Source organism: Mesoplodon densirostris, chromosome 13, assembly GCF_025265405.1.
Source record: "Mesoplodon densirostris isolate mMesDen1 chromosome 13, mMesDen1 primary haplotype, whole genome shotgun sequence".
In the NCBI taxonomy this organism is placed as follows: domain Eukaryota; kingdom Metazoa; phylum Chordata; class Mammalia; order Artiodactyla; family Ziphiidae; genus Mesoplodon; species Mesoplodon densirostris.
The window spans coordinates 53,698,945-53,726,665 of record NC_082673.1 but is presented as its reverse complement, the minus strand read 5'-3'; positions in this window follow the sequence as shown (position 1 = coordinate 53,726,665).

Below are 27,721 nucleotides of genomic sequence, written 5' to 3'. Positions count from 1 at the left end.
GCATGCTCCATCTGGAGTCTCTGCTGAATGTCCTGGGTATTCAATAAGGAATCTACATTCTGGCTTGTCAGAACTGGATGTCTCCCAACCCTGCGGGAGCTCTAGGAATTGTCCAGCTTACTGCTACTTGACAGGTTGTGCTTGGACTTACAGAGTTTCTCCCTACATGTGCATGGTTTCATATCCAGCAACACTCAAGAGAAACCTTATGCACATTTCTCTGTATAGCTCCCTCCTCTCTGATACTTTGCCCTACAAACTCTGGCTGCTTCAATTTTCTTGAACTTGGATTTTTATTTCCTTAACTAGGTGCTCTATGCTTCAGATTCCACCTTCCTGCCTGAGTCAAAGCTGTCTTCAGGAAGAAAACTGGGAGATCATAGGGCTCATCTCTTCAGTTTTTCTTGTCTCTGGAATCACAGCTCTGTGGTTCATGTTATCCAATGTCTGAAAACTATTACTTTATATATTTTGTCAGGTTTTCTAATTTTTAACAACAGAAGGAAAAGTCCAGTTCCAGTTACTACATTATGGATAGAAACTTGGGGTACTTTTTAAATATCTCTATGACCAGGCTACACCCACAGAGATTCTAACTTACTTGCTAGAGATGGGGCCTGAGCTTTGATGTTTTATATAAAAGTTCCCCCAGGTTATCCTCATGTTTATTCTGGACCAAGAGCCATAGGAAGTTCCTGCATCAGTCATGTAGGAAAGATCAGGTTCATGTGGTCAGAATAAATGGAAGAGGATGAAACCAGAGAGTGCTTATCTTCAGGAGCAGGTCATCTCTTGGGGATGAGGAGTTGGGAGAGGTATGAGGAAAAGCTGTCCTTCTACATTTTCAAGTACAATCATACATGAGCTGTTCTAGACATCTCCTTCAGTTTTCCTTCTTTATTTCCCCCTCCCCTTCTCTCTTCTTCTCAGAGTGGCTGGGTGGAGGGAGGCCCAAGTCAGATTTGGATTAGAGACACTCATTGATTGTACAGTGGAAAGCCTGTGAATGAGTCAAATTGTATCTCCAAAAAAGATGTTAAAGTCTTAAACTCCAGTACCTGTGAATGTGGCTTTATTTGGAAATAGGTCTTTGCAGATGATCACGTTAAGATGAGGTCATTAGGGTGAGCCTTAGTCCAATATGGTTGGTATTCTTATAAAAAGAGGAAATTTGGATACAGAGCCAGACATGCATGGAGAAAAGCTGATGTAAAGACACCAGAAGAAAGCCATCTACAAGCGAAGGAACTCCTGAGGCTACCAGAGGCCAGGAGAGAGACATGTGAAAGATTCTCCTTAACACCCCTCAGGAGGAACCAACCATACTGACATCTTGATCTTGGACTTCTAGCCTCCAGGACAGAGGCAATAAATTTATGTGTCTAAGCCATCCAGTCTATGGTACTTTTCTTACAACAGCCATAAGAAACTGATATCTAGCAAGATTTTAAACATACATATGTCAGGCACCAGTCCCAGACACTCTGATTTAATTTGTCTCAGAAACAGCCTAAGAATCGGTATTTTTCAAGCTTTTCCAGGTGCCACTGCTCAGGACATCTAGGTTGGTGTTGGTAGACAAAACTCATTACAGTTCATTGTCTTCCCCCTTCATCCTTCCCCAGCAGACACTCCTGGATACCTCCCATTTCTTCAGGATCAGCAAAGTTGGAAAATCATTGGAACCCTGGTTATAGTTTCTTTCTAGGGCTTCTTGCATAATAAAGCCCCCTAGAATCCACTCTTTCTAGGCTCCAAGAATTAATATGTGAAATGTAGTCACATTACAGCTGCAAAAATCTCTCTATTACCTTTATGTTAATAGAATATTTTTTCATAATTTTATATGGTCAGGAAACAACTGCCAAATCATTCGCCTCTGCTTTCACTTGAGTGCTGTGTGTACTATTGACGTCCACTGGCTCGCACATAGACAGGCTCTGGCTCTTGAACAGTTGTCATTTTGGGGAAGCCTTCCTTGACCCTGAGGTCCTGTTTGTGTCTGGGATTTCCAGCCCTTTTCCATGATCTCCCCCGACCCCACGCACCTGTGTGGGATCTGAGACCTTCTATAGGCTAGGCAATTGAGATTCTACACCTCATCATATTTGGATATTACTTCTAGGAAACAGCCTTGCCAAGGATAAAAGGCTAACATGAGTCATTATCACTTTCCTTTGATTAATAACTAACCATGGAGATTGGTCATCCTAAGACAGTCGGAGAGTAGCATTTCCTATAGTAAAGATGTCCCAGAAGATGTTGGACAGTAAAGGGGCAGCAGGCCAAATGGCTAACAAAGTGCTGTGCTTGTCAGGAAATATTCTGGAACATTTAACTGCTTGTTTTTATATCTGTGGAATATTCCAGAATGCAATCAAATGTGTGTCTCTAAAGAGACAAATCTTCGGTATGGCACAAAAGCAGTAATCACAATGAAAACACTTCCAACCCACATCCTCCCTACTTCTATTCATGTCATTATTATTCCTCCTGACACCTTAGCTTGAATTTCAATTACTTTCTCTGCCATCTCCCTCCATCTCCACATCTCAACAAGTATTCAATTCAATTCAACACATATTTGCTGAGCACCTACTGTGTGCCAAGTATCTCCTAATGCTAAGGAGATGATTTTATGTACTTTATTTCTTGTGAAGGAAGCAAATAGTAAATAAACAACATTCTGGGTGGTTCTATGTGCTATGAGAAAATATATTAGGGACAGAAAATAATGGGAGGGTGCTATTTTAGAGCGAACAAGGAAAAACTCTGATATGGTAACAGATGAACAGAGAAGTGAAGGAAGTTAGGAGTGAACCATGTGGATATCTGGGAAAGAGTAGTCTAGGCAGAGGACACATTAATTGCAAAGTCTTTTAAAATCCCATGAAGAGCAGACATACAGGATCTGCTTATTTATTTTTGTTTCCTCAATGCCGAACGAAGGCACTTGAGTGTAGTCCATGCTCAACATTTTTTCATTTACTTGAATGGAGAAGGAAAAATGAGTAGGCAGGTATTCAGTTGTTACACCTACTATTACCAGTGTGACTGTATCAGGTTTTTAAAGTCAGCTTCTAATCTGATTGGGCAGAGACCCTGCTGATCGGTCAGTGTCTGAACCAAAGCAGTTGGCAAATATCTTGAACATCAGCCTATTAATAAATGAGCAGTAGCTCTACTACAGCTGCAGAACATGTCCTCTTAGCTCCAGGCCAAGGAATGCAGATTTTTAAAAAACACTTGCTATATGAGAACTTTAAAAAAGAACGGACTGAATCCCTATGAAATGTTTAAGGGTGAAGATATAATGAAAATGGACTTCTCTAAATTCAGGTATGAATTTAAGGGTCACTAGAGTGCCTAACACAGTGCTGACACAAGTTGCCTGTCAATATCTGTTGGTTGGATGCATGAGAGGACAAAGTACAGTTTAATAGGCACATGGGTATGATTGTGTATTCAAAAAAAGTCCACTGAAAGAGAGAGATGAGATCACTGTTGATTGTAACTCAGCAGTTAATGCTGAGATTACCATACCTACCCATTTCTTTGTTCCTTGGAACCTAAAGAAAGTATAGCCCAAATTGAAAATCAAGAGTTGAGCCTTCTGTCATTTAGACATCACCTACTTTCTGAACTTTTTCTCAGGTAGCCAGACAGTCTTCCTAGAGCCTTTTGCTCTAAATAATTTGTTTTAACAAAAGAAGAGATTGTGAATGACAATAAAGTTTCAGGCAACAGGATTAGGGTTATGTTTCTTTTTTTGTTGATTATATTTTTCACTCTTTTTTTATAAATGGGGTGAACATTTCAAAAACTTAATTAAGGGGCCCAATGGTAGGAATAAATGAAGACCCAGGTCCCAGAAGAATTGTCTTTCCCTGATGCTTAAGAATCACAATAATTAAGATAATTGAATTATCACATTTATTAAAATTCTCACGACTCTTTGGTGTCTCACCAAAAGCAGTGCAAGTAGTCATCACATCATTAATAATGAGATTTCTTCCTTTCTTAATTAATTAATCAATTGATTAAAATAATTATTGCAAAAGAATATCTTGTAGAAAGTTAGAAAATATAGATCAATAAGAATAATAAAATAAAAATACAAGACATTTACATACACTAACACTAAGCATTGTATATGCCTAAATATCTTTTTATGCATATTATATGTAAATGTATAATATATGTACATACTTTTTTTTTTTTTTTTTTTTTTTTTGCGGTACACGGGCCTCTCACTGCTGTGGTCTCTCCCGTTGCGGAGCACAGGCTCCGGACGCGCAGGCTCAGCGGCCATGGCTCGGGCCCAGCCGCTCCGTGGCATGTGGGATCCTCCCGGACCGGGGCACGAACCCATGTCCCCTGCATTGGCAGGCAGACTTGCAACCACCGCGCCACCAGGGAAGCCCTGTACATACTATTTTTAATACATGTGTATTTTAAATTCAAAATCAGAGCATATCACACATGTTGTAATCTCCTTTTTTTTTTTTTTTCCTGCGGTACGCGGGCCACTGTTGTGGCCTCTCCCATTGCGGAGCACAGGCTCTGGACGCGCAGGCTCAGCGGCCATGGCTCACAGGCCTAGCTGCTCCGCGGCATGTGAGATCTTCCCAGACCGGGGCACAAACCCGTGTCCCCTGCATCGGCAGGCAGACTCTCAACCACTGCACCACCAGGGAAGCCCCTGTAATCTACTTTTTCATTTGCCAATCTCTACCTTTTCATACCAGCAAATGCTTACTTTATCTAATTCCTAATGTAGTTTTGAGTTGGCCCAATTGTGCCAAAAAGTTCTTTAGAGGTGAGTGGTTCAGACTGGGTTTAATCCAGGACCACTTCTTGCAGCTGGTTGTTCTATTACTTCTCTTCTTATCTAGCACATTGCCCCTTCCAACTATGTTTTATGACACTGACTCATAGAACTGTTTTTCTGCTGTTAAAGGCTTAAAGGATTCAAGTTAAACATTTTTGGCTTGAACACACCATAGGTGATGTACTGCATCATAATGGAGACACACTATCTGATTGCTTCATAAGAATGTTGAAATTTTGTTTTAAGTGGAGAAGGTTTGTGAATAATAAAATGGTTTAACACTGAAAAAAAATATAACAGTAACTGGAAAGGAAAAATTTAAAGATTTGAAAACTAAATGTAGTGCTTAAGACAGAAAAGAGAGTAGTTGGAGGTTTAGTAACTCAAAAGGTGGGCACAAAAATAGCTCTTAAATTTTTCCTGTATCTGTGTTAGCTGTGATGTGTCAGACATCAAACAGAAGAACCTTCTCAGATTTAGCACTGGAAGCAGTGCTCCTCAAGATGAAATAAGAACTCTGAGAAGGATTAGTGAGACAATGGCTGCCCAAGCCTGACTACACAATTTATAAAGAGAGATTGCTGATTTTTTGAATATAAATTTTCTTTGATAGTTAAGAGTCTAGGATCTGATTTGTATCTAACATCCTTGCCATGTAAGCCTGGGAGACAATGACCTCAGGAACAGAGAACCCAAAGTGAGATCTGCTCTTTCACATTCATGCATTTGTTCTGTCAGTCTAAAGCTATGTGCTCCAAAATAGCACCTAAGTTCATAGGAGGTTATGAAAGATGGTTCTCTAATCCTTTTTCCAACCTGCAAGCTGCACCAAACTGTGGAGTTTCAGCAGTTTCCCCTGTGGTCTAGGACAGGTCTTATGTATATAGGAAAATGAACCACATATGGCCTGAATCAAACTGGGGCCATCTCTGCTCAGACTTTTTGCTTACATGGACCTCAGCTGGTGACATGGGTTAATAGGAAGAGATCCAGGAAGCCAAGAAGAAAGATTGTTGCCATTTGATCTAAAAGGAAAAGTAAGGTAATAGGTAAAGGGAGGAGGAAGCAACAAATGATAAGGTAGCTGGAGGCTCTGTTGTGTTGAGAAAAGTGCTGAAAGCCTTAAACAGCTGCATGGCCAGGCAGCCATTTATAATGACTCCATAATCCATGTGCCAGAGACACCCCATCACCCACCTGGGAGGAGAGAAGGAGAGCAACACCCCGGAGGCTCAGAGATAGATGTCTCACGTCAGAATCAGGGAATAAGAAGCTGACTGTACATCAGGTTGGGGTAAGCAGATGAAACTGTCACAGCAAAGGAGATTTTCCCTTCTTACAAGTTGTGAACTGGGTATCCCTCATCTTTATTTCTTGCTGACGTTCCCAGTTTGCTCAGAATGCTGCGGCTGGCCCCAAACTCTTATTTTTCTTTCATGAAAAGAGGAAACAGATTCCTGTCCCAGACAAGGTTCAAAGGACTGTGGACCCAGGCGCAGGTAATCCAGAGACACGAGGAAGCATTTTTTATTTGTTTGTTTGTTTGTTTTTAACATCTTTACTGGAGTATAATTGCTTTACAATGGTGTGTTAGTTTCTGCTTTATAACAAAGTGAATCAGCTATACATATACATATATCCTCATATCCCCTCCCTCTTGCGTCTCCCTCCCACCCTCCCTATCCCACCCCTCTAGGTGGTCACAAAGCACCGAGCTGATCTCCCTGTGCTATGCGGCTGCTTCCCACTAGCTATCCATTTCGCATTTGGTAATGTATAGATGTCCATGCCACTCTCTCAGTTCATCCCAGCTTACCCTTCCCCCTCCCCGTGTCCTCAAGTCCATTCTCTATGTCTCCATCTTTATTACCAGGAAGTATTTTTAAGAACCCACATGTGCTAGGTGTTGTCCCAAATTAATGACACAGATGTCACTCTCTCCTGCCTTGAAGAGATCACATCTAGAACCTCATCACAGAGTATAGGATTTTAGTAGATGTAATCTATGGGTCACTCATAGACCTGTCTAGCCGGTATCTCATAGGTCTGGGAAACAATATTTGCAGATTGTGTGCTAATTATAAAAGAGTTTTTAGAATTCTTTCAATGTGATAGAATAATATTTTTTGAAAATTTAATTCATATTTTTCCCCAGCAATTTCCCACTTTATCTTCTCTCTGCACAAGCTGCTAGGCCATTCTGGGCTCAAGGAGTCAGAGGAAATATGCAACAAGGAAGAAAGGAAATGGATTCTTCCTAGCACTCTTTGCAAAAGCCTCAGACTTTGGAGAAATATTTCTGGGACTAGGTAAAATGTTTGCAAGAAACATCAGGAGAAAGAAAGAGGGAAGGACACTTTCTACTCACCAGAAAAAGGTTTTGCAACTAAAAGAGGTAGAGTATTAAACAGACAAGGAGGTAAGAAGAACAAAAAGCGATTGGGTCATCTGACAGGATCAAGAATTATTTTAGCAAAGGGCTGTTGCAGAGGGCTTGTTACAGCACCCCCAGGAGAGAGATGAGAGTTGAGTCAGCCTCCAGGCCAGCCCAGCCTTCACTTCAATGAGCATTCTCTCAATTCTAGGGTCTGGGTCAGCTAAACTAGAGTCATAGGTGCTTGCAGGGGACTGCACTTTGACTATATGTAAAACTTTCCTGGTAATCATCAAACGAATTGATGCCAATCCACCCCCGAAGATATACTTCCCTTGTAATTTCTAGGACACCTATGAGTCTTTTAAAACTACTGACTTAATGGTGTTGGGGGAAAAAAGTCCTCATGACCCAATGAGGTGCTGAGCAGGGCCATTTCAAGATCCCCTCTGAGCCAGGACATTGAAGAACTCAGCTCCATCACAGTTGGGGCTCAGGAACTGGGCAATCTGGGGCCATGTATATTACACCATGTGCTTAGTAGCACCCAGAATCTAGAGCCACGTGTTTCTCTCTCATCATTTTAGCATTACTTAGGATGAGCATTAGATTACTAGAAGAGCAATACAACAGGATAAAAATCCTTTCTACAAAATGGTAATGGGAATTCCTACTGGATGTGATAGAACTGGAAGAAGATGGGAGAATCCATTAAAACAAACTAGAATGTGACATCCTTGGCTAGATGTACCAGCCAAATAGTGAATCAAAGGAAATTTGTGTTGAAGTCTGCCAGTCTACTGACCCTAATGATAAACTGGCCTATGAGTAAAAACATAGACATCTTGAAATATTGACTAGATCATACAACATGGGGTGGAAATTCATAATATTTCATAACTGATATGACATAGGCATTAATCGGTTAGAGTGGTGTATTATTTTCCTAGAGCTGCTATAATAAATCACCAAAAACTTGGTAGCTTAACAAAACAGAAACTTATTCTGTTGGAGTTCTGTAGGGTAGAAGTCCAAAATCAAGGTGTTTGCAGGGCCATGCTTCTCCTGAATCCTTTCTTACTTCTTCCTAGCTTCTGGTGACTCCTGACAATTTTTGACGTTCCTTGGCTTGTGGCTTCGTCACTCTAATCTCTGCCTCTGTCTCCACATGGCCTTCTTCCTTGTATGTGTTTCTGTGTGTTCTCTTCTCTTCTTATAAGGACACCAATATTTGGATTTAGGGCCCACTCTGTTCCAGTATGACTTCGTCTTAACATAATTAATTACATCTACAAAACCCTTCACATTCTGAGGTACAGGTGGACATGAATGTTGAGGGGAAACACTACTCAACCCACTACAAGTGGATACCAGCAGCAGCACTGGAACAGCTTCTCAGCGCCCCTCTGCTACTCAGGGCATTAATACTCTAGTTGTTGTATTATAGGAAGGTTGGGAGGGGGCAGTCTAGGGCGAGCCTGGCTAGGCTGCTAGGCAGGTAAAGAAGATCAAACCTGGGGAAGGGATGCAGCATATCACCACTTACCAATTGTAATGGAAATTATTCAACATTTTAACAACCTATACAGCCATATATTAACCTCTACAAAGATACTGGTAAAATGATGATTGAATCCCAGCAGTTCTTGAGGTCAATATGATACCTCCGAAGCCCAATATTTGGGCTCAAACAGACCCTCCATCAATGATAACACTGCACCTGTACTTTAGAACAGGCTTAAGAATGTGGAGAGGCAGAGGTAGAATTGACTAATTTCTTAATTACTTCCCAAAAGGGCAAGGGAATGTTTTGTGTTTAGAGATGTAGAGCCCACTGCTAGAGAAAGAAATTGAAGAGAACGTAGGATGGATATAGAGCAGACTGGGGCTACTGTAAGTGAAACATTTTCTTAGCTTTATCAGGTGGAATCTGGCCACTGTTCCAACTCCTTTCTGTTACAGAGCCAATCAAGGAAGGGAAAGAAGGGAAGGGCAAGTCTCATGCCTGATAATGGGGGAAACATGTTTTGAAAGGGACAAGAGGGTGGCTCCAGCCAAGGTCCCCACAGTTAGTGCTGATGAAGAGCTATCATGACAGCTAAGGGTTCAAGAGCAGCTTCACAGGCCTTTGGAAGAGCTTTACGAGCTGTTTGTCTGGGTGAATAAACCCTACCTCGATCAGCTATTGTGAGGACCCAGGGACGTGAGAAAATTAAGATGAGGTTGGGATCCTGGGGACACTTTAAAACATCTGGAAATAGCAAAGTCCCGCCAGGGTAGCTCCATGTCAGGTCACCCCACTGTTTTCATTTCTCTGTACTGATGGGACCCTGAGAGGAGTTGGTGGCAAAATGCAAGAAGTTTAGAGTTAATAGCTACATAGTGTGTTGCAAGCTACCCTTATCATTTTAGAGCAAATATATTAGCCACCTCCAATTGATGGTTTAGGGATGTTAGGTTTATGCATCTCATGTATTGAAGTGTAACATACACTTTCATTATGCAATATTAAAATGGAATTTCCTGTGGGGTAATGTGGTAACCAGGGATGCAGATACACCTGTGCTGGGGTGTGCTGTGAGTGTCCATGTTGACTGAATAAATCCCACCTATGAAAAATGGTCACTCAGGACTCACAGCAGCTTAGAGGCACCAGATTTCCTGATTTGCTTATCAATCAACCTCTGTGTCCTGGTATCTACAGAAAGATGGAAGCTGGAGAGAGGCCTGTTTACAAATACTCCTTGTCTTCTTCCCAAGGATGTCATTATAGAATACTCCTCCTCCTTTAAAATGTTAGGGTCTTGATTTTGGATGTTTCCTGATATTGGAGGAGGAGGAAGAGAAACTAGAGCTCATAACATTTCCTTCCTCTATGAAAGCATCTTAGTTGCATTCAGTGTGGAAAATCCAAGAATGGACCGAATGAGCTCTGACCTGAGAGACAGAGAGACAGTGACAGACAGATAGAGAGCCAGAGAGGATAATCACATTTTCTGATATAAAAACTACTGAAGTAGAAAATATCATAGGTTGGGTTCCCTGAGAAATGGATTGTGAGACAGAGATTTGCAAGCAGAAAGCTATCTGGGGAGTGTTGTCAGCAACAACTGTGAAGGAGTGAGGGCAGCATGGAAAGACAGAAGTTGAACTGCTAGAGAGCTGCCACAAAGCAACCTACCAGCCCTGTAGGGAGCTCTGATGCTGCAGAGGCCTTTGTCTTATACATCAAACATTCACTGGATGAGAGCTGGCCCTGGAAAGACAACATAACCTTAGACAAGGCAACTCCCTAGGCAGGAAGACAACCCCTGGGGAGGGGTCCAGCCACGGTGCTTCAGCAGACAACAGTGCTGGAAGCTGGGGGGAATGGTGCCTCGGTCCTTCAGGAGATCTGGGTGGCACATCAGAGCATCCACTACAGGAGGGAGCTCTTCTTTATTTTTTTTAAATAAATTTATTTATTTACTTTTGGCTGCTTTTTGTTCTTTGTTGCTGTGTGTGGCTTTCTCTAGTTGTGGCAAGCAGGGGATACTTTTCATTGCTGTGCACGGGCTTCTCATTGCGGTGGCTTCTCTTGTTGCAGAAAACGAGCTCTAGGCGTGTGGGCTTCAGTAGATGTGGCACACGGGCTCAGTAGTTGTGGCTCGCAGGCTCTAGAGCACAGGCTCCATAGTTGTAGTGCACAGGCTTAGTTGTTCTGCAGAATGTGGGATCTTCCCGGACCAGGGCTTGAATACATGTCCCTTGCATTGGCAGGCAGATGCTTAACCACTGTGCCACCAGAGAAGCCTGGGAGCTCTTCTTTCACATGGAAGGAGCTGAGCTAAGGTGACACTCTAGACCTCTCTTCATGTTTTTTTCTCTTACCCTTCACTGGTGTGGTTTGGAAGAGAGAACTTAACTGACTGACGAATTTGGAAAGAGAAACTGGGCATGGATAGCCCAGCTTTCTTGACTATCTCTTGGATGAGAACTGCCAGCAGGAAGAATAATGATGCTTTCCTCTCTACTTTCCTCCTCCCTGCAGGAATAAATAGCAAAATAGAAGAGTGAGAAGCCTACTGACTGTCTCATGTTGGCGTACACATCTGGTGAGCAAAGTACAGGAGAAGGAAGGGACCAGGCAATGGGTAAGTGCCCACTGGAGAATTTACGGGGGAAAATACCCCTATCTGCTTCGACACCTATAGTGCCTCTCAGAACAGAGGAGGAGAGTAGCAACACAAGTGGAAGTTGAAAACCGTTCACATGTCTGCGTAGAAAAGAAGCCCATGACCTGAAATGTGGAGCTTGGCTTTCTTTTCATTGCCAATGCTACCTCCAAACTATTTCTCCTCCACTTTCTAGTAACATTACTGTGCCTCTGAGACCAATGGTATCACTATCCCACTCTCAAGCTCACCTTATTTCTGATCTCTACTGACCTTCTGATCACACTTCACCTCACTGAAGGTCTCAGCATCTGACCCATAGGCTTGCATTTCTCCCCAGCTCTTACATTTTGCCTGTAACATTCTCCCTGGTCCCATAGCTAAGTGAATCAGTACAGAAACATCAAATGCTTCTTGAACTGAAAGGAAGGACAAACAGAAGAAATGTGTATGGGGTGTGGGCCATGTTGATTGCTATTTTTGAAAATTATTCCACCACATTTCTCTGTTATTATTATTATTATTATTATTATTTTGCTGTATGCGGGCCCCTCACTGATGTGGCCTCTCCCATTGTGGAGCGCAGGCTCCGGACGTGCAGGCTCAGCGGCCATGGCTCACGGGCCCAGCTGCTCCGCGGCATGTGGGATCTTCCCGGACTGGGGCACGAACCCGTGTCCCCTGCATTGGCAGGCGGACTCTCAACTACTGCGCCACCAGGGAAGTCCTTCTCTGTTATTATTAACAAACTTTATCCTATCACCCCAGCAGGAAGGCACTCAGAAGGCCTTCCAGGGTCCCTGTGGACCACAAAACTTCTCTGAGAGAAAAATAAGACTCTGGCTCTAAACAGCTGTAAGTCTACCTAGAAGATAAACACCTAAGCAAGGTTACAATAATGTAGTAAGTTTTATCATTTTCATATTTATATCATATTATGGAGCACATGCTTAGGAGCTATTTAACTATGCTGGGTGGTGGGTCATTCATGAAAGTCTTAACTGAGCAGGGAACAGTTGAGGTTGGCATGGAGGGATCAAGAGCAGAAAGGTCAAGTTAATCTGGAAAGAAGTAAAAAGAGTGAAGAAAGGCCTTGGAGGTTTGAATGAATTTGCATGGTACTCTTATCACAGATTTGATGTGGGACAGCTTTGATATCCCTAACCCTAACCTTCCACAAGTCCCCCTACCAATGCCTACCACGTTGGTTTGAACAGAGCAAGTATTTAATGAACTTACTTTTTTTTCTTTTTTTTTTTTTTGCGGTATGCGGGCCTCTCACCATTGTGGCCTCTCCCGTTGCGGAGCACAGGCTCCGTACGCGCAGGCTCAGTGGCCATGGCTCACGGGCCCAGCTGCTCCGCGGCATGTGGGATCTTCCCGGAACATGGCACGAACCCATGTCCCCTGCATCGGCAGGCGGACTCTCAACCACTGCGCCACCAGGGAAGCCCCGTTTGTAGATTTTTTGCTGATGGCCATTCTGACTGGTGTGAGGTGATACCGCATTGTAGTTCTGATTTCCATTTCACTAATGATTAGTGATGTTGAGCATCCTTTCATGTGTTTGTTGGCAAACTATATATAATCTTTGGAGAAATGTCTATTTAGGTCTTCTGCCCATTTTTGGATTGGGCTGTTTGTTTTTTTGATATTGAGCTGCATGTGCTGCTTGTAAATTTTGGAGATTAATCCTTTGTCAGTTGCTTCATTTTCAAATATTTTCTCCCATTCTGAGGGTTGTCTTTTCATCTTGTTTATGGTTTCCTTTGATGTGCAAAGGTTTTAAGTTTCATTAGGTCCCATTTGTTTACTTTTGTTTTAATTTCTCTAGGATGTGGGTCAAAAAGGATATTGCTGTGATTTATGTCATAGAGTGTTCTGCCTATGTTTTCCTCTAAGAGTTTGATAGTGTCTGGCCTTACATTTAGGTCTTTAATCCATTTTGAGTTTATTTTTGTCTATGGTGTTAGGGAGTGTTCTAATTTCATACTTTTACATGTACCTGTCCAGTTTTCCCAGCATCACTTATTGAAGAGGCTATCTTTTCTCCACTGTATATTCTTGCTTCCTTTATCAAAGATAAGGTGACCATATGTGCATGGGTTTATCTCTGGGCTTTCTATCCTGTTCCATTGATCTATATTTCTGTTTTCATGCCAATACCATACTGTCTTGATTACTGTAGCTTTGTAGTATAGTCTGAAGTTAGGGAGCCTGATTCCTCCAGCTCCCTTTTCCTTTCTCAAGATTGCTTTGGCTATTCATGGTCTTTTGTGTTTCCATACAAATTGTGAAATTTTTTGTTCTGGTTCTATGAAAAATGCCATTGGTAGTTTGATAGGGATTGCACTGACTCTGTAGATTGCTTTGGGTAGTAGAGTCATTTTCACAATGTTGATTCTTCCAGTCCAAGAACATGGTATATCTCTCCGTTTGTATCATCTTTAATTTCTTTCATCAATGTCTTATACTTTTCTGTCTACACGTCTTTGTCTCCTTAGGTAGGTTTATTCCTAGGTATTTTATTCTTTTTGTTGCACTGGTAAATGGGAGTGTTTCCTTAATATCTCTTTCAGACTTTTCGTCTTTGGTGTATAGGAATGCTAGAGATTTCTGTGCATTAATTTTGTATCCTGCTACTTACCAAATTCATTGATTAGCTCTAGTAGTTTTCTGGTAGTGTCTTTAGGACTCACTATGTATAGTATCATGTCATCTGCAAACAGTGACAGTTTTATATCTTCTTTTCCAATTTGAATTCCTTTTATTTCTTTTTCTTCTCTGACTGCTGTGGCTAAGACTTTGACAACTATGTTGAATAATAGTGGTGGGAGTGGACCACCTTGTCTTGTTCTTGACCTTAGAGGAAATGGTTTCTGTTTTTCACCATTGAGAACGATGTTGGCTGCATGTTTGTCATATATGGGTTTTATTATGTTGAGGTAAGTTCCCTGTATGCCTACTTTCTGGAGAGTTTTTATCATAAATGCATGTTGAATTTTGTCAAAAGCTTTTTCTGCATCTATTGAGATGATCATATGGTTTTTCTCCTTCAATTTTTTAAAATGTTATATCACATTGATTGATTTGCATATATTGAAGAATCCTTGCATTTCTAGGATAAATCCCACTTGATCATAGTGTATGATGCTTTGAATATGCTGTTGGATTCTGTTTGCTAGTATTTTGTTGAGGATTTTTGCATCTATATTCATCAGTGATATTGGCCTGTAGTTTTCTTTCTTTCTGACATCTTTGTCTGGTTTTGGTATCAGGGTGATGGTGGCCTTGTAGAATGAGTTTGGGAGTGTTTCTCCCTCTGCCATATTTTGGGAAAGTTTGAGAAGGATAGGTGTTAGCTCTTCTCTAAATGTTTGATAGAATTTGCCTGTGAAGCCATCTGGTCCTGGGCTTTTGTTTGTTGGAAGAGTTTTAATCACAGTTTCAATTTCAGTGCTTGTGATTGGTCTGTTTATATTTTCTCTTTCTTCCTGGTTCAGTCTCGGAAGGTTGTGCTTTTCTAAGAATCTGTCCATTTCTTCCAGGTTCTCCATTTTATTGGCATATAGTTGCTTGTAGTAATCTCTCATGATTTTTTTATTTCTGCAGTGTCAGTTGTTACTTCTCCTTTTTCATTTTTAAGTCTATTGATTTGAGTCTTCTCCCTTTTTATCTTGATGAGTCTGGCTAATGGTTTATCAATTTTGTTTATCTTCTCAAAGAACAAGCTTTTAGTTTTATTGATCTTTGTTATCATTTCCTTCATTTCTTTTTCATTTATATCTGACCTGCTTGTCATGATTTCTTTCCTTCTGCTAACTTTGGGGTTTTTTTGTTCTTCTTTCTGTAATTGCTTTAGATGTAAAGTTATTTTGTTTGAGATGTTTCTTGGTTCTTGCGGTAGGATTTTATTGCTATAAACTTCCCTCTTAGAACTGCATTTGCTGCATCCCATAGGTTTTGGATCGTTGTGTTTTCATTGTCATTTGTTTCTAGGTATTTTTTTATTTCCTCTTTGATTTCTTCTGTGATCTCTTGGTTGTTAAGTAGTGTATTGTTTAGCCTCCATGTGTTTGTATTTTTTACAGATTTTTCCCTGTAATTGATATCTACTCTCATAGTATTGTGGTCAGAAAAGATACTCGGTATGATTTCAATTTTCTTAAATTTACCAAGGCTTGATTTGTGACCCAAGATATGATCTATCCTGGAGAATGTTCCATGAGCACTTGAGAAGAATGTGTATTCTGTTGTTTTTGGATGGAATGTCCTATAAATATCAATTAAGTCCATCTTGTTTAATGCATCATTTAAAGCTTGTATTTCCTTATTTATTTTCATTTTGGATGATCTGTCCATTGGTGAAAGTGGGGTGTTAAAGTCCCCTACTATGAGTGTGTTATTGTCGATTTCCCCTTTTATGGCTGTTAGTATTTGCCTTATGTATTGAAGTGCTCCACTGTTGGGTGCATAGATATTTACAATTGTTATATCTTCTTCTTGGATTGATCCCTTGATCATTATGTAGTGGCTTTCTTTGTCTCTTGTAATCATCTTTATTTTAAAGTCTATTTTGTCTGAAATGAGAATTGCTACTCCAGCTTTCTTTTGATTTCCATTTGCATGGAATATCTTTTTCCATCCCCTCACTTTCAGTCTGTCTGTTTCCCTAGGTCTGAAGTGGGTCTCTTGTACACAGCATATATACGGGTCTTGTTTTGGTATCCATTTAGCAAGTCTATGTCTTTTGGTTTGAGCATTTTATCCATTTACATTTAAGGTAATTATCGATATGTATGTTCCTATTACCATTTTCTTAATTGTTTTGGGTTTGTTATTGTAGGTCTTTTCCTTCTCTTGTGTCTTCCTAGAGAAGTTCCTTTAGCATTTGTTGTAAAGCTGCTTTGTTGGTGCTGAATTCTCTTAGCTTTTGCTTGTCTCTAAAGGTTTTAATTTCTCCCTCAAATCTGAATGAGATTCTTGCTGGGTAGAGTAATCTTGCTTGTAGGTTTTTCCCTTTCATCACTTTAAATATATCCTGCCACTCCCTTCTTCTTACAGAGTTTCTCCTGAAAGATCAGCTGGTAACCTCATGGGGAATCCCTTGTATGTTATTTGTTGCTTTTCCCTTGCTGCTTTTAATGTTTTTTCTTTGTATTTAATTTTTGATAGTTTGATTAATATGTGTCTTGGTGAGTATCTCCTTGTTTTTATCTGGTGTGGGACTCTCTGTGCTTCCTGGACTTGATTGACTATTTCCTTTCCCATATTAGGGATGTTTTCAGCTATAATCTCTTCAAATATTTTCTCAATCTCTTTTTTTTCCTCTTCTGTTACCCCTATAATTCGAATGTTGGTGCGTTTAATGTTGTCCCAGAGGTCTCTGAGACTGTCCTCAATTCATTTCATTCTTTTTTCTTTATTTTGCTGTGTTGTAGTTATTTCCACTATTTTGTCTTCCAGGTCACTTATTCATTCTTCTGCCTAAGTTATTCTTCTATTGATTTCTTCTAGAGAATTTTTAATTTCCTTTTTTGTGTCATTCATCATTCTTTCTTTGCTCTTTAGTTCTTCTAAGTCCTTGTTAAACGTTTCTTGTATTTTCTCCATTCTATTTCCAAGATTTTGTATCATCCTTACTATCATTACTCTGAATTCTTTTTCAGGTAGACTGCCTATTCCTCCTCATTTGTTTGGTCTGGTGGGTTTTTACCTTGCTCAATCATCTGCTGTGTGTTTCTCAGACTTCTCATTTTGCTTAACTTACTGTGTTTGAGTCTCCTTTTAGTAGGCTGCAGGTTCATAGTTCCCATTGTTTTTGGTCTCTGTCTCCAGTGGCTAAAGTTGGTTCAGTGGGTTTTGTCAGGCTTCCTGGTGGAGGAGACTGGTTCCTGTGTTCTGGTGTATGAGACTGTATCTTTTCTTTCTGCTGGGCAGGACCACGTCTGGTAGTGTGTTTGGGGGTGTCTGTGACCTTATGATATTAGGCAGCCTCTCTGATAATGGGTGGGGTTGTGTTGTGTTCCTGTCTTGCTAGTTGCTTGGCATACAGTGTCCAGCACTTAGCTTGCTGGTCTTTGAGTGGAGCTGGGTCTTAGCGTGGAGATGGAGATCTCTGGGAGAGCTCTTCCCATTTGATATTATGTGGAGCCAGGAGGTCTCTGGTGGACCAATGTCCTGAACTTGGCTCTCCCACCTCAGAGGCAGAGGCCTGACACCCGGCCGGACACCCAGACCCTGTCAGCCACACGGCTTTTTTTCTTTTCCTCTGTGCTCAGTCTAGTTCCACTTGCTCATAGGGGACCATGTTCAGAGGCCTCATCCCCTGCACTTCAGACCAGACTTTCTTGTGGGAAATGGCAATGGTGACCATTTCCTTTATTCTTTTCAGACCTGTTCTAGAAAATTCTTAACATACATTCAGTCCATAAAGAATACATTTTACATGTTAAATGTGAAACTCAGTGAACATGTGAAGATGGCCAAAAGAATTGTCACTCCTCCTAGCCAAAGAACATATATACAGTAAACTCCATTAACAAGGTTGAATCAATGTGATGGAAAGTGGCTATATGATTCTCTTGCACCTTTAATTATTTCAAAGGCGTTTGGATTCTTCTGTCCACCTGTAATGGGTATTGTCATTTGCCTCCTTAACAACCATTTCCTCTTCTTCCAACAACAGCTCTGACTTTTGTATGATGGTTAAGCTGGGTCTCCATTGCTTCTCCAGATCCACTCTCTTACCTTCCCACCCTGCTGTGCACTCCTACACTGACCTATAGGAGCTCCATTACAAGCTCTTCCTAACTTTGAGAGCACAGCAGATAGGAGAGTGGAGGGAGAAGACATCAGGATTCACATTTCTTCAGCTTCCTCCCTGCAGGGTTATCACAGGCTGGCTGTCTCTCTCCTCTAAAGGGTCTTGGCTCCTGTCAGGTGGCCCTCTTCATGTGGCCCCTTTGTCTCCAAGTATTGGTAAATATCCCCTTCCATCACACTTTCAGGCCCAGGGATCTTAACAACTCCTGCTTCTACTGGCCATAAGACACTGTGCTCTTCCTTTTGGTTTTCCTACACTTGCATACACATTTGTAAACACTCCTTGTTTTAAAATTGTCATCAAATTCCTCAGTTCAGTTATGACTGATCTGTTCTTCCCATGCTCTCAGATCCAGTCCAAGCCTAAGCAAACAGCACATCTTTCACTAACAGCAGTGATGCCTCAGCACATGGCTTTGTGGGCCTAACCAAAGTAAATGTCAATATTTTTGCTGAGAATGGTAAGACAAAGGTGTTCATTATGTTCTTCTATACACAAAGCTGGAGAGATGCACACCTGGACCTGCTGGAAGATATCTGGCCACCATAACAGCAGGCCTAAAAATAGAACCAGCACCTAGGAAGTTAAACCAAGAGTTATATATAAGTGTGATGGGCAGAATAATGGCCCCCAAAGATGTCCATGTCCTAAAACTTCAAAACCTGTGAATATGTTAGGTTATGTGGCAAAGGGGACTTAAGCTGACCTTGAGACAGGAAAAGAATAATCTTACCTGGGTGGGCCCAATGTGATCACAGGTGTTCTTTATAAGTGAAAAGGGAGACAAGAGAGGAAACCAGAAGATGGTAACATGAGGATGACTCAACTGGCTATTGCTGGCTTTGAAGATTGGCAGCCATGAGCCAAGACATAGAGACAGACTTTAGAAGCCAGAAAAGGCAAGAACATCAAATTCTCTCCTAGAACCTCCAGAAGGAGCACACCCTTGCTGACGTCTTGATTTTAGCCCAGTGATACCCATTTCAGTCTTCTGACCTCCAGAACTATAGGAGAATAAATTTGCACTGTTTTAAGCCACTAAAAGTTGTGGTAAATTTGTTACAACATAAATAGTCAACTAATACAATGAAGGAATTTAATCAATTGAAGTCCAGTTTGCTGTCAATAAACTGAAAGAATCTTAATTGATACACTGCTAAAATCACATAATTTACAGGTAACAAATAAACTACCTACCAATAGGTATATTCTCCCACTGACCTACTGTGTTGTGCTTTCAAAGGTTCTGGCTAAACAGGGTTTTATGGAATGATGTATGAAGTAAGCAAGACAATGGTGCCATACTGGGGGAATGACAGATATATTGAGACAATGGTATATTCAAAGGCAAAGAGGAGAAAAGTAGCAAGAAGGTGGGAAAGAAAGGTTATGTGAGGGATGGTAACACATTATCCTGGATGACAGGAGTGCTGTGTAAGCACTGTAGAATAATTTTAATGACCATTTTTATTTTTAGCAATTCTTTATTCCTTGGGCAAATCATCACTACACTTTTTTAAGAAAACCGTAACTCCACCTCGCTAATGAGCACTTTGATGACCAGAGAGATTAAGCGACTTGTCCAATAATTTAGACAGCTAATGAATGACAGCTGGGATTAAACATAGCCTTTCTGACCCCAAAGTCCATAGATTTTAGTATTTGGTAATACTGTCAGTGTGGATACAAACTCCAAAGCCTCAAACTTCCAACCATCAGCTCCTCACATATGCACACATAGTTCAGTGATAATTGTATATCTTTCCATATTCTGTTCACTAGGTTATGATTAAGGAGACACGCGTGCTTTAAGGGAAAGAACCTTTGGCTGGAAGTCTGACCTCTTCCCTCCATTGCCAAAAAAGCTTTTCATTTACAGCCGTGTGGTCTTGAGCAAGTCTCCTTACCTCTTTGGGTTTCAATCTGCTATCTTTTCAGGGGAAGAGACTTGCTGATTGTAAATTTCTTTCAAGTTGTTATATCCTTTGTGTTTTTGATGTAGAAAAGCTGAGGAGTATAAACACTGAGCTGACAGCTGATGTGTTTACATTTCACAGATTAGGCAGTAGGGGGCCAACTCTTGAACATGGGGCTATGATAAACTGTCTGAAAAGAATTATTCAACAGTTGAGTATAAACATGAAGAGGTAGATTCAAGAGGTGGGGAGATAAGAAAGAAAGTTATAGAATTCCACTCATATCTTCTTGATAGACCAGAATTCTTGGAGCTAATAACTAGGAGCAAAGAAAGCTTTCCATTGTAGTACCTTCTGTATATCTGGAGGCTCTCCCCCATCCCAGCAACTCAAACTACAAAAGCTTTGACAGGTGCTGAGGTGATCTGTGTCTCTGGGAAAAGTTTCATATTGAAACTGGCCTCAAGCCACTGGGTGAGAAAGAGCGAGCTGGCATTGACACTACATACTGGCAGCCAGGATAAGCTCTCAGGTTGAGGCCATGGGCCACAGGCAGTGTGGAAAAGGAAGGGAAAGGAAGGGATACAAAGGTAGATTCCTGGGAGCTGTGAACAAAGACGCCAAGGCAGGGAGCCAGGTCTATGACTCCTACCTGCCGGGGAGCAACAGGGAGACGGCGACACAGTAGGGCGGGCATTTTCCCAGTTGCAGCTCCTGAGCCAAACTCTTCTTCTGTTTCACAGAAACAACCCCCAAAACAGCCCAAGGAAATAAAAACCTGGACAAATAGGATGATTTGTGGCTGCCTGTATTCCTCTGCCTTTGTCTTCACTATAATTGGTTCTTCATAGCCTCTTCATGCCTCTAACTAAATGAACTTGCTTATGAACACAAAAAACCAAGAATCTGGGCCAAAAAGTTTGAAAGGCTTGATACCCCACAACAACCACCTTCTGTTAACTGAAGTGTACATCTGTGGCAAAACTGTTTGAAACATTTGTAGACATTGTGACCAGGAAAAATAAAGTGTAAAAGGATGGGAGGAAATTTTGAATTTATGTTCAAGTCAACATAACATTATCTCAAGTACAATGAGATAAAAAGCTCTTTCAATCATTAAGGAGTTATGAGAAGTAGTGAGTATTGGGGGTAAAATGCCACAAAATGTCAGTTACTGGCTATTGCTATTCAAGGCTATTGTTAGCCCAGAACTTCCAAGTTGACCAGTTGATGGTATCTTGGATGAACTGCCCTTTTAAGTTCACAAAGAGCAGGTAGCAAACCAGACATTCCCCAGGTCAATGAAATCTCTGAGGAAGATATTCAACAAATATTTATTGGATCCTTATCCAGACAAAGGCACTGTGATGGCAGATGTGGGGCAAAATAAAATAGAAAATAAGACTTGTTCCTAGCACTCAACAGACTTAAAACTGTTAGAGACAATGTTTGCTTTCCCTAAGGAATTCATATGTTTTTCTCTTTATGGGCATCTATGGGAATCAGGCAATTATTTATTTCTCTTTGACTATAGGAACATTTGAATTAAACTGTGAGAAATATATCAGATCCTGTGGCCTATAAATTTCCTTTTTAATTCTCCCACCTCACCCCCAGATCTTGATTCCCCATTCTACCCATGATTTTCCTGAATCTAATGTCCATCTGCAGCCATGAGCATAAAAAAATAGTTATGAATAAAGAGGGCTGAGACATGTTCTTAATGGTAGAAAGTTTTAAGTGCCATAATAGACATTTATGTCAGAGGAGGAGTAGGGTTTTGATGAAGAAGATACCAACTTCATGTGAATAAAATATGAGATGTCTATAGATGACCTTTAGAATAAGGGTCAGAAACCTAGAGGGGACTGGAAAGCAATGTAAATAAAATAAATGGAACAGGTAGAGATGGGTAAGTGATCATGGATGTTCTACAAGTGATGGTCACTCTTCAGCTCCAGCCATTAAGGCAAAAATTGCCTATAGATAGAATTATGTTTGAAAATCCCTCAAATCACCCATAAGTTAGAGAAACAGTATTGAACTCCCAAAGAATAATGCTTATTAGTACATATGTGCTATGACACCAAGTTAATTGGTATTTACTATGTCATATCCTTTTTCCAGTTATGTGTTATATGATAGAGCTGGGAGATTCAAAGAAACAATTACATAGTCTTTGCTCTTGAGAAAAAAGTTGGACCCCTGTGAGTTAAGTGCATTTTATACTATTCTCTTGTACATTCCATGACCAAAGTACAACTATGGTAGAGCATCTCATGCAGAAATACAACATGGATCTCACTGAATTAGTGGAAGTCATCTGCAATCAGCTGTTGACCATGAGGATTTTAGAATTTTAATCAAGGTTGATATGGTGGTGAGCCAGAAATGTATCAAGTCATCATCAGGCAACTTTTCATAAAAACTGTTCAAAAATAGAAGAATGAAGAAAGTAAGAAAAGCAAGGGGAGACTCAAAAGGATATTGTTGGCTTGCAACAATACCTGAAGTTAAACTGAACCAACAATTGGGATATAGGAAATAAATTCCATTTTGGCAGCATGGTCAGGGCCTGAAATGTTGCTTCTAAATATCAAATTAGCAGTAAACCTTGGTCTCCAGTTTCTTCTGAACTTCACTCTCCAAAGTTTCAGATCTGACTGTTTCACTACACCAAGGAGTTTGGGAAACAGAATCTTCTTGATGGCATTTCAAGTCTAACATTTTACTCTAATGTGCACTGTACAATTCACTCAATTGTTTAACAGAAACCAGGTATAAGGGTCAGCAAACCTGGCTCAGCTATGAGGCTACTGAAAGAGTCCAAGTTTATAGATTTTTTTTAATCTAAAATAAACTGTTATTGGATTTCAAGGGTTTAAATGAACTCCACAATGAAGCAATCCGATAAAACCACCTTAAGAAAGACAAGCAACAGAGGAATCAGAATCCTCTAGTGATAACTGAAGTCATTTTATGCCAGAAAGAATGATCCAGTGAAACTATTAAAATCTAATCAGGACCAACATTTGCATGTTAAAGGGCTCAAATCTAAAGCTCCCTTCTGTAAAATTAACATTTTCTGTCTTTTAAAGAGAGTATTGGGTCTCAAATAGAATAATGATAAAATAACTATTTTCTTTTCCCTGCCTTTCCCCCAACTCTCATCCCCCATATTGTTTTCATGAACAGAGTCCTGTGCAGGGAGAAGGAAGTGGGAAGGTTGTGAAAAAACATTCCATGGGAGGAGAAATTTTCCCAGACCTGGTCATTTAATTTTTGGCTTCTCTTCATCCGCTGCAACTGTGTAGTCTGTATTCAGAAAATGGAGAAGCAAAAAACACTCCCTAAAGTTAGAGTTCTGGTATTTGAGAGCTTGAGTCCGATTTCTATGGAATAAGAGAAGGCAATTTGTTGTCACATGTGTTATTATCAAGTATTATTATCAAGTGAATAAAGACCATACTGGGCCATAAAACATACTGTCCCAAATACAGGAAAACAAATCTGTGGTGCTGGTGGGGGTGGGGGAAGGCTTCTTTACACTACTGAGGAAACATCTGTGACTTCTCCAAATTGGTTCAGAAGAGTGACTGGCAGGGGTTTCCCTTAAGAACAGATTGATCTCACAAGTAATATATTCATTTTAAGAAGAAAAAGAATGTATATATATGTATAACTGAATCACTTTGCTATACAGCAGAAATTAGCACAACATTGTAAATCAACTATACATCAATAAAATAAATTTAAAAAATAAAAAAAAAATTTCAAAAGAAGAAAATGTTTATTAAGGTTTCAGACTTCTGCTACTTTACAAGGCACAGCTCTAAAAGGGGAGGAACAACCTACATAACTTCACAAAGGACAGGCAAGACTCCAATAGAACAGGGTGTAGTTGTGGTTTGGCTGCCTTTCTTAAATGATGATTCCCACTTTCCCACTTCCTTTCTGGGCTAAGCTACTTAAGAGGGAAATGAAACTCCTTGGTGACAAAGTGGGGAGGGAGAAATATAAGTATCTCATGAAAGACTGACAGGCTAGATGTGGTCAGTATCTAGTGGGTTTTAATTATGCAGGCCCTTGACCTGGCGTCCTCCTTTCTTGCCTGCCCTTGAGTCTGGTCATTGCTTCTCGTGCCACCACTAGAGAGATGGCAGGAAAGACCAGGAGTGAAACACAAACTGAAAGTGTAGTCCTGTGGAGCAAACCCAAAGTCTTGGGTCTTGCATAGTTCTTAAGTTTTAAGTTCATAAAATCTTCTCTGATAAAATATGAAAGGAAAACAATACTATTACAAATGAGATTGATGTAATGGTAGGAAGTAATATTGTAATTTGAAATTGTTATTCAGAGTACAATCTTAGAAGTCTTTACCTAAATAAAACTAGGGATAATCCACTAGGGATAAAACCTGTAGTTAAAAAATTAATCAAACTTTAGGGGAAAAAAAAGTCTTCAGTTTAAAAAAAATAATAATTACATTGCCACATTCTGGCTCCTATCCCTATTTTTTTTGTCAGAAACAAATGAGAATTATTAATATATATCAAAGTACTTTGTAAAGTCTGAATAACTACTCATATGAAATAGTTTTTTTGTTTTTGTTTTTTTGTCATTTTTGGTCAGGTTGACCATTCTAAATTTAGTTTCTTGTAATTAGCCTCATAAAACAAGTCTGGAAGTGCTTGTTCCAAACTTCTGTGATACTTACTCAACAGTGACTATATTCCAGCTATTGTTCTCAGTCCTGGATATAAATGACAAGGCTTCTGTTCTTACATTAGGTGTGTGGAAGAGGATAGAGCAATAAACAAGAAAATGAATATAAATAAGTTGGATTAAAAGAGTGTTTGGGTTGTAAGAACATCAAACAGGGTGATATAAGAAAGAATGAGTGAAATGAACTACTTTAGCTTAAGTGTTCAGGGAAGGCCTCTTTGACAAGATATCACTGAGCTGAGACTTGAATGTTTAAAAGGAGTCATCAGTGGGAGAATGAGCTTACTGTTTTGAAGGATAGAAATGCTAGTAAGACTAGAATCTGGTAAACAAGAAGGAGAAGGTTATGAGTAAGGTTTTGGAGTTATGCAGCAGCCAGATGGGATAAGTTCTGCTAAATCAGAATATGGGGTTTGGATTATATCTAAGAGGAAAAGGCACTGAACATTTTAAACATAGAGCAATAAAATCTGATTTACACTTTTAAAAGATCACTTTGGTCCCCCTTTTGGCCATGACAAACTAGGTTGTTTAGGATCAGTCTTCCGACTAAGAACTAGAAGAAGAACAATAGGACTAACAACAGACTTCTCAACAGACATATGAAATCTAGAACACAGTTGAATGATACCTTTAAAATACCAATAAAAAATAACTGCCATCTTAGATGTAGTTATGTATCATCTAGGTATACATCAATAGAAATGCATACATATGTCTGTGGATGGACACACACACACACTCACACACAGATGTTCATAGCGGTGCTATTCATAATAACCCAAACTGGAAACAACAAAAGAGCCATTATTAGTGGATTAGATAAATAAATCAAGGTATACTCATACATTGAAACACTATAGAAAAATGGAACTGAATTAACTCCTGCTATACATAATAATATAGTTGTATTTCTTGCACACAAAATCCAACAGTGAAGAAAAAAGAGACATTTTAAAAAAGCAAACACATAGATAATTTGTCACCAAATGAACATCATTTTTTAAAATGCTAAAAGCTATTCTTCAGGCCAAAAAAAAAAAAAGTTGCAGGAGGAAGCTCAGAGATGCAAAAATTTACCTAGAGCAATTAAAGTTCAAATGAATATTTATAGTGTGAAACAATGATAGTAATGTCTCCTGGGGTTTATAGTACATGTATAATTAAAATACACAATGACTATAGTTGTTAGTATACACAACTATATAGTTGTTAAAATATGCAACAAAAAAGTCAAAGGGGGCCTCCCTGGTGGCGCAAGTGGTTGAGAGTCCGCCTGCTGATGCAGGGGATACGGGTTCGTGCCCCGGTCTGGGAGGATCCCATATGCCGCGGAGCGGCTGGGCCCGTGAGCCATGGCCGCTGAGCCTGCGCGTCCGGAGCCTGTGCTCTGCAACGGGGGAGGCCACAACAGTGAGAGGCCCGCATACCGCAAAAAAAAAAAAAAAAAAAAGTCAAAGGTAATAGAGTTAAACTGTTCTAAGGATCATGCATTGTTCAAGGCCCAAAATAGGCCAGATATTCTTGAAAAAGAAAGAGGAAGAGGAGGAAGGGGAAAATGAGGAGAAAGAGGAGAAAAAGAAAAGGAGGGGAACAGCAAAAAGAAAGTAGGACTTAATTTATTGAATCAAGATTTACTCTATAGTTATAGTAATTAATATTAGTGTGGTACAGGCTCAAATACAGACAGACAACAGAATAGAATACAAAATAAATGAATAAGTAAGATTAAAAATACAAAAAGAGAGGTCACCGTGCTGTGAAGACAATCCATTATAAAAGAGAATGAAAAAAAAGTGATAAAACCTATTACAAAGCAATTTCAGTGGCCCAGGTGAAGAATGATGGTTATTTGGACTCGGATATTAAAGCACACTCGTGAATGTCAAGATACATGATTTACGGCCTAAGTGACATTGCAGAGTAGTGAGGAAAGAATGGTCCTCTTGGTAAGGGTGATGGTTCAATTGAATATTCATGGAGAAAACATGAAACTGACCTCTATCTCACAACATACATGAAAATGAATTTCCATATGAATTGGTATATCTCATTTTGAAAGATAAAACAATGAATATAGAATATAAATATAGTATTTTCATAAATTTGATATAGGAAAATATTTTTTAAATGGATGCAAAAAGCTCTAACCCTAAAGACAATAACTGAAAAAAAAAAGACAAATTCCTAAATCAGACCACCTTAAAATAGAAACTTTGGCACATCTTGAAAGAGGTGAAGAGGTGAGCCACAGAATGGGAAAGCATAATTGTAACAGATGTAATTGACAAAGGCCACACATCTAGAATGTGAAAGAATACCTACAAATCAGCAAGATAGACAACCCCCCCAAAAATGAACAAGAGACTCAAACAAGTACTTCACCAAAGAGTATATCCAAATAGCCAATAAACACTTGAAAAAGTGATCAAACTTAGTAGTTATAAAAGTAAAGCAAATAAAAATTGCATTGCAGTACCAATACGCATCTGCCAGCTTGAATAAAATGAAAATGACAGACAATATAAAGTATTGACAAATAGGTGGAGCAAATGGGACTCATACCCTGCCGGTAGAAATATAAAGTGTTATGCACGACGTATGACCCAGAAATTCCACTTCTAGGCATATATCCAGCCAAAATGCATACATATAAGCCTATGAAAGTATGCATGGATGCATGTGTATGCACCCCCCACACACACACACATGGATATTTATAGCATCATCTTTCATAATAATACCAAAATGGAAACAAACCAAAGGTCCATTATCAGTGAATTAGATCAATGAATTGATGCATATTCATACATTGGAATACTATAGAACAACAGAACTTGTCAAGCTCCTGCTATGTACAACAACATGGTTGAATTTCATAAACATAATGTTAAA